General features: G+C 38.2%; 1 long non-coding RNA gene across 2 annotated transcripts; it reads right to left on the bottom strand.

The window, feature by feature from the left end:
• Positions 1–3811: 3811 nt before the first annotated feature.
• LOC130470276 (uncharacterized) lies at positions 3812–14708 on the bottom strand. 2 transcript variants are annotated; one of them, XR_008930277.1, is made up of 5 exons: positions 14479–14708; positions 7481–7755; positions 6948–7087; positions 6497–6553; positions 3812–4045 (listed from the first exon to the last, which is right to left on the bottom strand). It is a non-coding gene; the product is annotated as an uncharacterized lncRNA (long non-coding RNA). The 2 variants fall into 2 exon arrangements; XR_008930278.1 differs by lacking the exon at positions 6497–6553 and having other exon boundaries at positions 14479–14706.
• Between the last annotated feature and the right edge of the window lie 646 nt (positions 14709–15354).

Genomic DNA, 15354 nt, shown 5'->3' with positions numbered 1-15354 from the left:
TAATCTTTGCACAAATCCTAATAGGATTAGGATTTCCCGCACAAGCATTGCACAAGCCGTGCACCCGCGCAAGCCTTGCGGCCCACGACAGGCGCACAGCCCACGCTGCTGTGTTGCGCGCGCGCGCCCTTGGCTGGGCCTGACCTTGCGCTGGGCCTGGTCGAGGCGTGCGTTGGTGCGTGCGGCTCGCTGGGCGATGGCCTGGCTTCGTGCTGGGCCTTCGTTTAGCGGGCCTCGTCCGATGCTAATTCGTACGATACGCTTCCGATTAAATTCCTGATTCCGAAATTCATTTCCGATACGAACAATATTTAATATTTCCGATTCCGGAATTAATTTCCGTTCCGAACAAATATTTAATATTTCCGTTTCCGGAATTATTTTCCGATTCCGATAATATTTCCGATTCTGACAATATTTCCGTTTCCGGCAATATTTCCGATTCCGGCAATATTTCCATTTCCGATAATATTTTCCGATACGTACCATGTTTCCTTTTCCGGCAACATCTACGACTTGGATAATATTTATATTTCCGATACGATCCATATTTCCGTTTCCGGCAATATCATCGTTTCCGGAGTATTCATTTCTTGCTTGTGACGATCTCAACTCCCACTGAAACCAAGATCCGTCGATTCCGAATATCCGTAGATAGAGTATTTAATGTCATTAAATACTTGATCCGTTTACGTACTATTTGTGTGACCCTACGGGTTCAGTCAAGAGTAAGCTGTGGATTAATATCATTAATTCCACTTGAACTTAAGCGGCCTCTAGCTAGGCATTCAGCTCACTTGATCTCACTAAATTATTAACTTGTTAATTAATACTGAACCGCATTTATTAGACTTAACATAGAATGCATACTTGGACCAAGGGCATTATTTCCTTCAGTCTCCCACTTGTCCTTAGGAACAAGTGTGCATTTCCTAATTATTTTGTCGCTCGATGCTTGCTCTTGAACATAAGGTAAGAGTTGTCATCCTTATTATGTCCAGAGGTGTTTCTCGGTTTCAGAGTTCAACTGATCAAATAAACAGATAATCATAACCTATGATTCATCCGAGCACGGCCATGCATTTCACAGTTTCTAGCTCTCCGAGTGGCCTTGTACAACTTTTAAGCATCTCATCCCGATTTATGGGAGGACAATCCCAATCTTGCGATCTTGAGATTAGACTTCGTTTGATAGGTGATTACCTGAGCGTTGCCTTTATAGCCTCCTTTTACGGTGCGATGGTTGGTCAACGTCAAAGCAACCAGTTCTCAAACAAGTAATCTCAAATCACTCAGGTATTGAGGATTTAGTGTCTAATAATTTTAATGAAATTTACTTATGACAGATTTTCATCTCTTACAGTAAAGTTTCATAGGTTTGTCCGATACTAGTCTTCCCAAAGTAAGTATCTATGCAAATGATTATGACATTGCCATGTCCACATAGTTCAAGAAACATAACTACTAGTCATCTTGCATTCTAGTCGTCTAACGTTTTCTATGCGTCCAATTTTATAGAAAACTCCGACTAGGGACCATTTTCAACTTTTGACATTCAAGTTCACTTGATAGACATTTCTTAGTCACAGGACTGGTCCTGACAGTCTATATTGAATATATTGTCAAATTGAAGGGACTCATCATTTAATAAACCACAAATTAAATGGAAAAATGAATTCTATTCATTTATTGTGAATGATTAACCAATAATGTTTTTACAAAGATTTAAACTCTAAAACTTTAAAACATTAAACAAGGATATCAAAGCCATTCTCCAATATGCTTGATTCCCATAGCTGCAGTGTGCGAGTTGTGCTTTGCCTGCGGCAGAGGTTTAGTCAATGGATCTGATATGTTGTCATCAGTTCCAATCTTGCTTATCTCGACTTCTTTTCTTTCAACGAACTCTCGTAGAAGTTGAAATCTACGAAGTACATGCTTGACTCTCTGGTGGTGTCTAGGCTCCTTTGCCTGTGCAATAGCTCCGTTATTATCACAATACAGGGCTATTGGTCCTTTAATGGAGGGGACTACACAAAGTTCGCCTATGAACTTCCTTAGCCATATAGCTTCCTTTGCTGCTTCATGTGCAGCAATGTACTCCGCTTCAGTTGTAGAATCCGCAATGGTGCTTTGCTTAGCACTTTTCCAGCTTACTGCACCTCCGTTGAGGCAGAAGACAAACCCAGACTGTGATCTGAAATCATCTTTGTCGGTTTGGAAACTTGCGTCCGTATAGCCTTTAACAATTAATTCATCATCTCCACCATAGACCAGGAAGTCATCTTTGTGCCTTTTCAGGTACTTCAGAATATTCTTGGCAGCAGTCCAATGCGCCTCTCCTGGGTCTGACTGGTATCTGCTCGTAGCACTGAGTGCGTACGCAACATCCGGGCGTGTACATATCATAGCATACATTATTGAACCAATCAATGATGCATATGGAATCCCATTCATTCGTCTACGCTCACCAAGTGTTTTTGGGCACTGAGTCTTGCTTAGAGTTATTCCATGAGACATGGGTAGTAGCCTCGCTTGGAGTCTGCCATCTTGAACCTATCAAGCACCTTATTGATATAAGTGTTTTGACTAAGTCCAATCATCTTTTTAGATCTATCTCTGTAAATCTTGATGCCCAATATGTACTGTGCTTCTCCTAGATCCTTCATCGAAAAACATTTCCCAAGCCAAATCTTGACAGAGTTCAACATAGGAATGTCATTTCCGATAAGTAATATGTCGTCGACATATAATACTAGAAAAGCAATTTTGCTCCCACTGACTTTCTTGTATACACAAGATTCGTCTGCGTTCTTGATGAAACCAAAGTCACTGACTGCTTCATCAAAACGTATATTCCAGCTCCTGGATGCCTGCTTCAATCCGTAGATTGATTTCTTTAGCTTGCATACCTTTTTAGCATTCTTTGGATCCTCAAAACCTTCAGGCTGTGTCATAAACACAGTTTCTGTTAAAATGCCTTTTAAGAAAGCAGTTTTGACATCCATCTACCATATTTCGTAATCGTAATATGCAGCGATTGCTAACATTATCCGAATAGATTTTAGCATTGCAACTGGTGAAAAGGTTTCATCGTAATCCACACCGTGGACTTGCCTGTAAACTTTTGCAACCAATCTAGCTTTGAAAACTTCAAGTTTCCCATCCTTGTCCTTTTTCAGTTTGAAAACCCATTTGCTTTCAATGGCTTGGTAGCCATTCGGCAAATCGACCAAATCCCATACTTGGTTTTCAGACATGGAGTCTAATTCAGATTGCATGGCTTCTTGCCATTGCTTGGAGCTAGGGCTCGTCATAGCTTGTTTCACTAGAGGAAAAACTTCAAGTGCGGGCTCATTTTAAGGGGTTTAGTGCTGGCTTTTACATGTGCAGCACATGGCCTGCCCGCACTTGATGTTTCTCAAGTGCTGCCAATTTGGAAAATGAGCCCGCACTTGACATATTTTGTGCTGCCAATTTTAGAATATGAGCCCGCACTTGATATATTTGGTGTTGCCAATTTTGAAAATGAGCCCGCACTTGACATATTTGGTGCTGCCAATATTGAAAATGAGCCCGCACTTGACATATTTGGTGCTGCCAAATTTGAAAATGAGCCCGCACTTGACATAGAAATGGGCAGCACAAGCATAAAAATGAGTCGCACTTGATATATAAATGAGTCGCACTTGGCTTATTAATGAGCCGCACTTGGCCTATAAATGAGCCGCACTTGATCTAGATTTGTTATATAACCGATTTCCCTGCTACATATTACAATTGGACCACGCCACTGATTAACCTCCATACGTTATATATGTAAAAAGTATCCAATTATATAGATAATTAAATTAAATAGTATATAATTGTAAATATAAAAGTCGATTACATTATAATCATATGAAAAACTAGCTAGCATCCATAATTTAAGATTCAGTACAAGAAAATATCAAAGACAATCACTGGTAATGAAGTTTGCCAACAATTTTCGAACTTCATCTATCTCCTCAAAGGTGAAAGGCCGCTCCCTCGGATTATTGAATACCTTAAAAAGATCGACCATCAAAAAATATATATACAATTTAGTTATATTATAAATATTGAATTGTACAATAAATTAAGACATAATTTATTCATAACAAAGAAATAATGAACCAAATAAAGTTTTTCCATGTTTGATACACTTAGTTTTATGCTTCAAAGACTCATTCTCACCCATTTTGGTGAAGTTATGTACATTTAAGCCTCGTTAGTTCATTATCGGTCACATTTTGACTAAAATGACTAATTTCGGTCCCAACTTTCATCTAATGAACTTAAATGAGTATTTTAAAGTCTTTCCATGTTTGATACACTTAGTTTTATGTTTCAAATACTAATTCTCACCCATTTGGTGAAGTTATGCACATTTAAGCCTCGTTAGTTCATTATCGGTCACATCTTGACTAAAATGGCTAATTTCGGTCCCAACTTTCAACTAATGAACATAAACGAGTATTTTAAAGTCCTTCCATGTTTGATACACTTAGCTTTATGTTTCAAAGACTCATTCTGACCCATTTTGGTGATGTTATGCACATTTAAGCCTCGTTAGTTCATTATCGGTCACATTTTGACTAAAATGGCTAATTTCGGTCATAACTTTCAACTAATGAACTTAAATGAGTATTTTTAAGTCTTTCCATGTTTAATACACTTAGTTTTATGTTTCAAATACTAATTCTCACCCATTTTGGTGAAGTTATGCACATTTAAGCCTCGGTAGTTCATTATCGGTCATATTTTTTACTAAAATGGCTAATTTCGGTCCCAACTTTCAACTAATGAAGTTAAATGAGTATTTTAAAGTCTTTCCATGTTTAATACACTTTATTTTATGTTTCAAAGACTCATTCTCACCCATTTTGGTGAAGTTATGCAAATTTAAGCCTCGTTAGTTCATTATCGGTCACATTTTTACTAAAATGGCTAATTTCGGCCCCAACTTTCAACTAATGAACTTAAATGAGTATTTTAAAGTCTTACCACGTTTAATACACTTAGATTTATGTTTCAAAGACTCATTCTCACCCATTTTGGTGAAGTTATGCACATTTAAGTCTCGTTAGTTCATTATCGGTCACATTTTGACTAAAATGGCTAATTTCGGTCCCAACTTTCAACTAATGAACTTAAATGAGTATTTTTAAGTCTTTCCATGTTTAATACACTTAGTTTTATGTTTCAAAGACTCATTCTCACCCATTTTGTTGAAGTTATGCTCATTTAAGCCTCGTTAGTTCATTATAGGTCACATTTTGACTAAAATGACTTATTTCGGTCCTAACTTTTAACTAATGAACTTAAAAAAGTATTTTAAACCTTTTACATGTCAAATATACTTAGTTTTAACTTTCAAATACTCAAGTTATACACATTTAAGGCTCATTTGATCAGTATAGGCCATATTTTGACTAAAATGGCTTATTTTAGTCCCAACTTTGAACTAATTAATGAACCTAAATAAGTATTAAAAACCTTTTACATGTTTATTAGACTTATTTTAATTTTTCTAAGCCTCAATCTTACCTACTTTGGACAAGTTATGCACATTTAAGGCTAGTTTGTTTATTATAGGCCGTATTTGACTAAAATGGCTTATTTCGCTCCCAAATTTGAACTAATGAATCCAAATAAGCATTTTAAACCCACTACATGTTTATTAGACTTATTTTAATGTTCCTAAGATTCATTCTCACCTACTTGAGTCAAGTTATACACATTTAAGGCGCGTTTGTTCATTATAGGTCACATTTTGACTATAATGGATTATTTCGGTCCTAACTTTCAACTAATGAACTTAAATATGTATTTAAACCTTTTACATGTCATAGATACTTAGTTTTAAGTTCAAATACTCATTCTCACCTACTTTGGTCAAGTTATATACATTTAAGGCTCGTTTGATCATTAAAGGCCACAATTTGACTAAAATGACTTATTTTGGTCTCAACTTTAAACTAATGAACTTAAATAAGTATTTAAAACACTTTACATGCTTAATACACTTATTCACATTTTGCTCATAGAACATTTAATACTTATTCTCATCTGCACATTATACTCTTAACACTAATGGTTTCTCATAACAAGACTAACTAGTTGAGAACATTTAACACTTTATCTCACCTAGTTTGTTATGCACATCCGAGCAACTCATTCTTACCTAGTGTGTTCATTATAACTAAAATGCCTTAGTTAGTGTTAAGAGAATATTTTAAGGCCGAGGAAAGAAAAGCCTATGAAAAGATTAGGATAGCTGAAAGGAAGGCAGACACAGGGATTCAAGTACAAAATGCCAAATAATGGAGATGAAGGAAGCACTCCAATACAGAATACAAGTACAGAATGCCCAAAATATTCAGTTGATAAGAAATCAATTGGGGTATACAGAACAAGTAAAAAATTGGTAACAATAATAATTCATCTATATAATATGTCATCACAATAAAAATACCTCTCGAGGAACCTACAAGTGATGAGAACAATGGTGAAACAAGTTCGGCACAAAGATCTACAAACAAAAAGAAGGTTGTGATCAAGATGGAAAAGAAATAAGGAATAGAAAGGGGCCGGGAGTTGTTTTTCCCCCCAAGTAACAAAGTTTAAAGTATGATTTTAGTTAAGACCTCTTGAGGTTATAATGTTTTCAATTCAGAATTGTTTTGGCCGTATGAGTTTTATTATGACAGAAATCATAAAAATTGCTTGGAATTGTTTGTTTTTTATGGATTGTTTAGATTTTTTTAAACAAGCATCCTACTTAATTTATTTGATTGTTTTAATGGAATTGCTTGGAGTTATTCATTAAACATTCTTTTTAATCTTTGTTTATATGCAGAGGGCCTACTTAATTGACTTGATTATTTCAAATTATAATAAGAACTGATAAGCCGAAATTTACTCACAGGTGATCAATGAAGGCAAGGGGTTTTACTTCTCCTGCATCACATTTTTCTGCAAGATGTTCGAGCAGTTGAGAAAAAAACTATGCATCAAATTTGACACCAGCTGGCAGACGCCACACATCAGGCCATTCATTATAAACCTGTGTAGAAGCAAATCACATAAAGACTCCAGTTCAGCAAGTTGTCTTTGTGTGCCTCTCGATTTTAAGATTAAAAATAGTTTTTAAAAAACAATCTCATCTAACATCTACGTGACAATGTTGTGGAAATGTCCCATCTTAGTTTAAACTCAGCGTCCCATTAGTGCCTCACGATTTTGATTGCATATTGTAGTTTAATAAATAACTATAGTCGAAAAAATATGAAGAATGGGTATGGGGAATAAGAAAATAAACAGGACAATGGACAACCTTGAAATCAAATTTTCATCTTAATCCCTTTGACATTTAGTTACTCAGCTCAGTAAGGGAGAAGCTATGTCCAAAACATTCTAAAGTTACTAAATTGAACCTGAAAAATATCATAGCGGTTACCTCAATGAGTTCAAGAAGTATTTTGATACGGTCTACTGATACCTTCATTTTGATGTCTCCGCCAACCACCAGTGTCATCCTTAGAGTGGATTTATTAATAGACGACAAATCCAATCATTGACAGCAATGTCAGTGCAGCTGCAGCAGCAAAACCCCCCATGCAGAGTGTGGCGCGTGATAAATGTTCTTGACCAAAGATTCCTTGGCACTTTGTGTGATATGCGTTTCTAATTGAACCTGATACCAAGCATGTTTCTGCGGCCAGGAAGGTCACCCTGCATTGCAGTTCGAAGGCCGTAAGCAGCAAATCAGAGAGGCATCTAGGAATTAACCAAAAAAACCTACTATATAAATAAAATAAAATACAGGCACGAACAATCTAGATTGTCAATATGGTCTAATGTTAAAGATAAGATCATTTCTTTTTACAGCAAGCACACAAATGGATTGTGAAACTAGTTTAATTTCTATGAGAGGTCCATCTAGCAAAACCAGTTGATTTTTAAAACTATATGTAACATGTGTAAGGCCAAACACACATTAAAATGCTCTACAAAGCTCTTCGTTCTTGCAGGGAACCTTAATAACATGAGCATTTGGAAACAATATTCAACCACGAAACCAAAATAAGCAGTCGCAAAAGTCACATGATTAAAAAAGAATGGTTATAAATTCAACATTGCATCTATTACTGAAACTATACTGACTACTTTTATTGCAGGACAAAAGCGCCGCTGAAACTACTGATTACCCTGACTGCAGGACAAAGCACGACTGGAAACTACTGACTACTCTTACTGCAGGATAAAGTGTGGGACTGAAACTACTGACAACAACTTCGGGAAAAATTAAGGCTGAAACTACTAACTAGTCTTACTGCAAAGTAAGTGAGGATGAAACTGACTAGTCTTACTGCAGGACAAATAACAACTGAAACTACCATTTGACATATGTGCACCTGAGGCAGATTTCGGTTCAACCACAACATCTTTCAATCCCATATTCTTAAGTAACTAAAGCTCGCATTTATGCAAGCAGATCATGTAAACTTCATCTCAACCATGATACCAATTGGCATAGAAATCAAAATATCATCACCACAATTGACGACTAATAACAATAAAATCCAACAAATTGTAATAAAATCCAACGAATTGCATAAAAATATTCTCCAATTCATTTGCAATTGACGATTAATAGCAATAAAATCAAAATATCATCACTACAATTGATAACTAATAGCAATAAATATCATCGATTACAAGACTGGCATTTTTTGTGTAAAGACTGACTTACATTCCAGAATGAGGTTTTAAGTAGATCGTGCACCTAAGAAACAATCACAAACTTTAAATGATATGCAGCTAAGAACAAGACAACCCGATTGAACACAAGATAATCTGATCTCTCATCCTCTTGGGACTATATTAATACAATAATAAAAGGATTATTAGAGAATAAATTTTACCTCTTTCCTGCAGAAAAGAGGAAAAATAAACTGAAGAAGATAACTGTTAAGATAGAATACTAAGTCAATTGTTAGAGTTAGAGTTAGACTAGGATTATTATAAATTGTAGTATCCTAGTACTAGACGCATACCAGTAGTATTACTAGTTAGAGTTGACATAGAACTCTAATAGATGGTACTATATATACTTTGGTTAATCATCAATAAGAACAACAACTTAATCTCATATTTGTCATGGTATCAAGAGCAAGGTTTTGAAATTTTTTCCGCAGAATTAAACCACGTACGTGAGTTATGGCCTCGGACGATGAGGAGCCAAAATCAAAGCAGGGAGTAGAGCTTGCTAAGGAGTACTATTTGGGTTCAAGTGATGCACCCGGAAACATTATCACGCCAATTAAACTGCGTGGATCAAAGAACTATGATGAATGGGCTGCCTCAGTTCGTCGAGCCCTCATATCAAAACGGAAATTCGGTTTCGTTGAAGGTAAAATCAAAGAACCTACGGACCCCGACAGGCTTGCGGATTGGATTGCGGTACACTCGATGCTCGTCTCTTGGATCTCTCACACTCTAGATGAATCCCTACGATCAACTGTCGGTGATTTCGATGATGCCGGAGTTATGTGGATATATTTGAAGACAAGATTCTGTGTGGTAAGCGGTACTCGTATCTGCCAGTTAAAGAAGAAGCTTGGGAATTGTAAACAACAACCCAATGAACCTGTTGCCACCTATTATGGTCGTCTCTCGACACTATGGAAGGAGTTCATCGCTTATGCCCGTGTGCCTAAGTGTTCTTGCGGGGCGTGCAAGTGTGATATTGCTGGACAAATTGCTCACATACGGGGTGAGGATTACTTGCATTACTTCTTGATCGGTTTGGACACTCCGTATGAGGCTATTCGAGCCCAATTGCTAGCACAATCGCCTCTGCCCAGTGTTGAAGAGGCATACCTGAATGTCTGCAATACTGAGGACCTCCGTGACGACCATACTCAAGAGGGACGCGCACCTGTGATGGCATTTAAGGTGGATACTCGCTCAAAAAATCGCGACGAAGATAACAGTGATAAATTCTGTAGTCACTGTAAGCGGGTAGGGCACGAAGAAGAAGGGTGTTTTCAATTAATTGGATTTCCAGAATGGTGGCCGGCTGATCGAAGGGGAGGACGTGGTGTCGGACGGTCAGGTACTAGGGGCAGCAAATCTGGTCGTGTTCGTTCGTCTGGTGCAGGAAGCAGCAACTATGGAGGGACGAACACAGGGGCTAACACTACCAACAATACTGCCAGGGCTAATAAAATACAAACCCAAACTGTACAGGCCTCAACCAAAAATAATATTGGGCTTGCAGATGGGTTAGCAGGAGTTTCAGCAACTCAAGTCCAACAAATTCTAGATATACTGTCATCCAAGGCTAAACCAAAACTGCAGGGTAAGAATACAAATAATTCACATTGGATTATTGACACAGGAGCGTCAAATCACTGCACATTCGATCTGTCGATATTGAAAAACATTCAGACAGTACCAAATTGTTCTGTAGGACTGCCAGACGGTCAGACCGCGAATGCAAATCAATGTGGTTCGGTAAAATTGGACGGCGGATTGGTGTTGGACAATGTGTTATTTGTGCCTCGTTTAAATTGCAATTTAATTTCTGTTACACAATTAAGTGATGAATCAAATTGTGTTGTTCAATGTACTAACAAAATATGTGTTATACAGGACCGGTCGACGAGGAAGATGATTGGCCTGGGTGTTAGAGAAGATGGACTTTATTTTTTCCGAAGCGTTCCGTTAGTCAAAGTGTGTGCAGTCGAGACAGAGTGTGTGGTGGAACTGTGGCATCAACGAATGGGACATCCATCGGAAAAGATAGTGAAACTTCTTCCTCCTGTTAGTAGTGCCGTCAGAAAAAATAATAAAGTATGTGATATCTGTCCTCGTGCTAAACATACTAGAAATAGTTTTCCTATTAGTGAGAATAGAGCAAGTAGAATGTTAGAATTAATACATCTGGATTTATGGGGACCCTACAAGACACGTTCGTCCTGTGGGGCTCGTTATTTTTTAACTATTGTAGATGATTTCTCTAGAGGAGTTTGGATTTATTTACTTCGTGATAAAACTGAGGTTGAAATTATGTTTATGAATTTTATTGCAATGAGTAAACGTCAATTCAATCAAAACATTAAAGTTATACGAAGTGATAATGGGACGGAATTTAATTGTCTGCAAGGTTATTTCTTCAAAAATGGCATTTTATTTGAATCTTCTTGTGTTGGCACTCCCCAACAAAATGGTAGAGTCGAACGAAAGCACCAACATCTTTTAAATGTGGCCCGAGCTTTGCGCTTTCAGGCACAGTTACCTAAGAAATTTTGGGGAGAGTGTGTGTTGGCGGCTTGTTACTTAATTAATAGGACTCCGACTCCGTTACTTGACAATAAAACTCCATTTGAAATGTTGTTCGGGAAAGTGCCGTCATATGAGTTAATTCGGATTTTTGGGTGTCTTTGCTATGCCCACAATCAACGGAGTAAAGGAGATAAATTTGAGTCTCGTGGTCGAAAATGCATTCTTATCGGATATCCGTTTGGGAAGAAAGGATGGCAATTGTTTGACTTAGAAACTCGGGAATTTTTTGTGTCTCGGGATGTTCGTTTTCATGAAAAGGTGTTCCCGTATAACGAGACCTTGAAAGATGTCGAAAATAATATTGGGCTTGCAGAAAACATGGTGATTTATGATTGTGATGATGGTCAGACACTGCTGGGCAGTAGCCAAGGAGAGATGGGTTCCCTGCCATCTGCGTGCAATACCCCACAGCTGCCTTCTGGTGCAACATCTACAGCACGCAGTGAGGCGCAGCATGAGTCTCATGAGGAGCTGCAGCCTGTAGAAGAGGCGCTGCCCATGCCTGAGTGCGAGGCGACGCACGAAGCGCACTTGGAGGCACTGCATCAGGCGCTACAGCCTGCTCAACTGTGCGCACAGAGGGATAAAAACGCAGCAGAGCTGCAACCTACACATCTGCGTGCACAGCAAGAGAAAAACGCAGCAACAGTGTTGGATACTCCTCCTCTGGACAGCAATATTCGAACACAATCAGATTCTAGTGAGCCTATGCAAGTGAGTGAGGGGTGTGAGTTGGGAAGAGGGAAACGACAAAAATTCCCATCAACAAGACTCCAAGGGTGCGTGACACACACAATACGGAAAAATAAAAGTCCATCGTCAAATTCATCCTTGCCATCATCCGACTCAGGTACTCCCTATCCTATAACATATTTTGTTAATTATGAACATTTTTCTGCAAGACACAGACACTTTATTGCAGCTATTATGGAGGACAAGGCTCCAAAATCTTTTAAAGAGGCAATGAAGTATGATGCATGGAGAGAAGCTATGGGAGCGGAAATAGACGCACTCGAAGGGCAAGGGACATGGGTCCTAGAGAAATTACCTCCGGGAAAGAAAGCACTTGGGAGCAAGTGGGTGTACACGGAGAAGAGGGATGAAGATGGAAATTTGATCCGGAATAAGGCGCGACTGGTTTGTTTAGGCAATCATCAGGTAGAAGGTACGGATTATAATGAAACTTTTGCCCCTGTTGCTAAAATGTCGACAGTAAGGACTTTTCTAGCAGTTGCAGCAGTGAAAAATTGGGAGGTGCATCAAATGGATGTACACAATGCTTTTCTTCATGGTGATTTAGAAGAGGAAATTTATATGAAAATTCCACCCGGCTTTCATAAAAATAATACTGACATGGTCTGCAGGATGAAAAAATCATTATATGGTTTGAAACAGGCACCCCGGTGTTGGTTTGAGAAATTGTCTACTGCTCTGAAAAAATATGGATTTAAGCAATCATACTCCGATTACTCGTTATTCACTATGTCAAAGGGAGAATTTCAATTGAGTGTCTTAATCTACGTTGATGATATGATTATTGCAGGAAATAATGTTTTTGCGTTGAATAGTTTTAAAGCGTATTTGAGTCAATGCTTTAAAATGAAGGACTTGGGACATCTAAAATATTTTCTAGGACTTGAAGTTGCCCGTAGCAAGAGTGGATTTTACGTGTGTCAAAGGAAATATGCGCTAGATATTATTTCTGAAACAGGTCTATTGGGTGCTAAGCCGGCAGAGTTTCCGATGGAACAAAATCACAAATTAGCCCTTGCAAAAGGTAAGGAGATGGAGGATGGGGAGAAGTACAGGCGTCTAGTGGGACGTCTAATTTACTTGGCGGTAACCAGGCCAGATTTGGCATATTCAGTACACATTTTGTCTCAATTCATGCAAGCACCAAAAGAGGAGCATTGGGAAGCAGCATTGCGGGTAGTGCGATACTTGAAAAAGTGTCCGGGACAAGGAATTCTTTTACGTTCTGACAGTGCGTTGCAACTAGAGGGATGGTGTGACTCGGACTGGGCTAGTTGCCCATTAACTCGCCGATCCTTAACCGGTTGGTTTGTCTTGCTCGGAATGTCTCCTGTGTCCTGGAAGACTAAGAAACAACATACAGTATCACGATCATCAGCCGAGGCAGAATATCGTTCTATGGCAGCAATAACTTGTGAGTTAAAGTGGTTGAAGCAGCTACTCGAAGACTTAGGCGTCGAACATAAGCAGGGCATGAACGTGTTTTGTGATAGTCAGTCTGCTCTTCACATTGCACAAAATCCGGTGTTCCATGAACGGACAAAACATATTGAAGCAGATTGTCACTTTATACGAGATGCAATCAAAGACGGAATTATTTGTCCGTCATATGTATCAACAAAGATGCAATTAGCAGATATTTTCACCAAAGCATTAGGAAAAGCACAATTCGAGTTTTTTCTTGGCAAGATGGGCATTCGAGATTTTCATGCTCCAGCTTGAGGGGAGATGTTAAGATAGAATACTAAGTCAATTGTTAGAGTTAGAGTTAGACTAGGATTATTATAAATTGTAGTATCCTAGTACTAGACGCATACCAGTAGTATTACTAGTTAGAGTTGACATAGAACTCTAATATATGGTACTATATATACTTTGGTTAATCATCAATAAGAACAACAACTTAATCTCATATTTGTCAATAACAATGATATAGATGAACACGCATTTTGAGTGAAACAAATAAGACAAGCTTTTTCGACAAATTCCAACATACAAGACTTCCTACATCCATTAAATCACCAAAATTCAACATATCAAAACTTAATCAAATAAGCTCAATCACTATGCTAAATTTCATAATTCATAACATTTAAATATGATTTAGGTAAAATTCATATACAACTAACAAAATCCAATTCAAATAAACCATCAACAAATTCCAAATCAAACACTCCGAACCCTGCAGACATCACCAATGAACACAATCGCAATTCAAACAATAAAAAAATTTAAAAGAAAACAAACAAAACCCTAGAAAATCAAAAACTAAAAGCACTAGAATGCAAAGCAACATATCAGAAATATAAATCGCCAAAAATAACCGAAAATTAAAAAAATCGCAGAACAAACCATAATTGGCTCGATCTGGAAGAAGGTAGAACTCAGCGGCGGTGGGGGAAGGGGGAGTGACGCGGAAGGAAGAGGAGAGGAAGAGCAGCGGCGACGCGGTAGGAAGAGGAAGAGCAGCGGCGACGCGTTAGAAAAGAACCGGAGAAGAAGCAGAGAAGGGGAAGGAGAGGATCAGAGGAGCGAGGAAATGAAAAGGAAAAAAAGAACCCGAAATTTTGTGCGGGTCGTTTTAAAAATTGGCCCGCAAGTGTTGCCAATTTTCTAAAATGAGCCCGCACTTGTGAAAGTATATATATATATATTTTTTATTGTGCTCTCAAGTATTGCCAATTTATTAAAAGAGCCGCACTTGAAGGGAAGCACATGACAATTTTTCCTCTAGTGTTTGTAAGTCGCAGGTTCATCACTTTCAAGTAATAGAACGTTATAGCTCTCGTTCGTCAAAATACCTAAGTACCTTTCCGGTTGAGATCTATATCTTTGCGATCTACGCGGGGTAACATTTCTAGATTGGCCATGATTCTCACCAGATTCTTCTAAAGATCTCTGAGTTTCATCCTGAATGTCATCTTGAGCATTCTCTAGAGTTTTTTGTTCGACTCGAATTTCTTCGAGGTCTACTTTTCTCCCACTTGTCATTTTGGAAATGTGATCTTTCTCCAAAAAGACACCATCTCGATCAACAAACACCTTGTTCTCAGATGTATTGTAGAAGTAATACCCCTTTGTTTCCTTTGGATAGCCCACAAGGATACATTTGTCAGATTTCGGATGAAGTTTGTCTGAAATTAATCGTTTGACGTATACTTCACATCCCCAAATCTCAAGAAAAGACACATTTGGAGGCTTTCCAAACCATAACTCATATGGAGTCTT

Source organism: Spinacia oleracea, chromosome 3 (genome assembly GCF_020520425.1).
Source record: "Spinacia oleracea cultivar Varoflay chromosome 3, BTI_SOV_V1, whole genome shotgun sequence".
Classification (NCBI taxonomy): domain Eukaryota; kingdom Viridiplantae; phylum Streptophyta; class Magnoliopsida; order Caryophyllales; family Amaranthaceae; genus Spinacia; species Spinacia oleracea.
The sequence above is the reverse complement of the archived record's forward strand: the minus strand, read 5'-3'. Positions and strand labels throughout refer to the sequence as shown.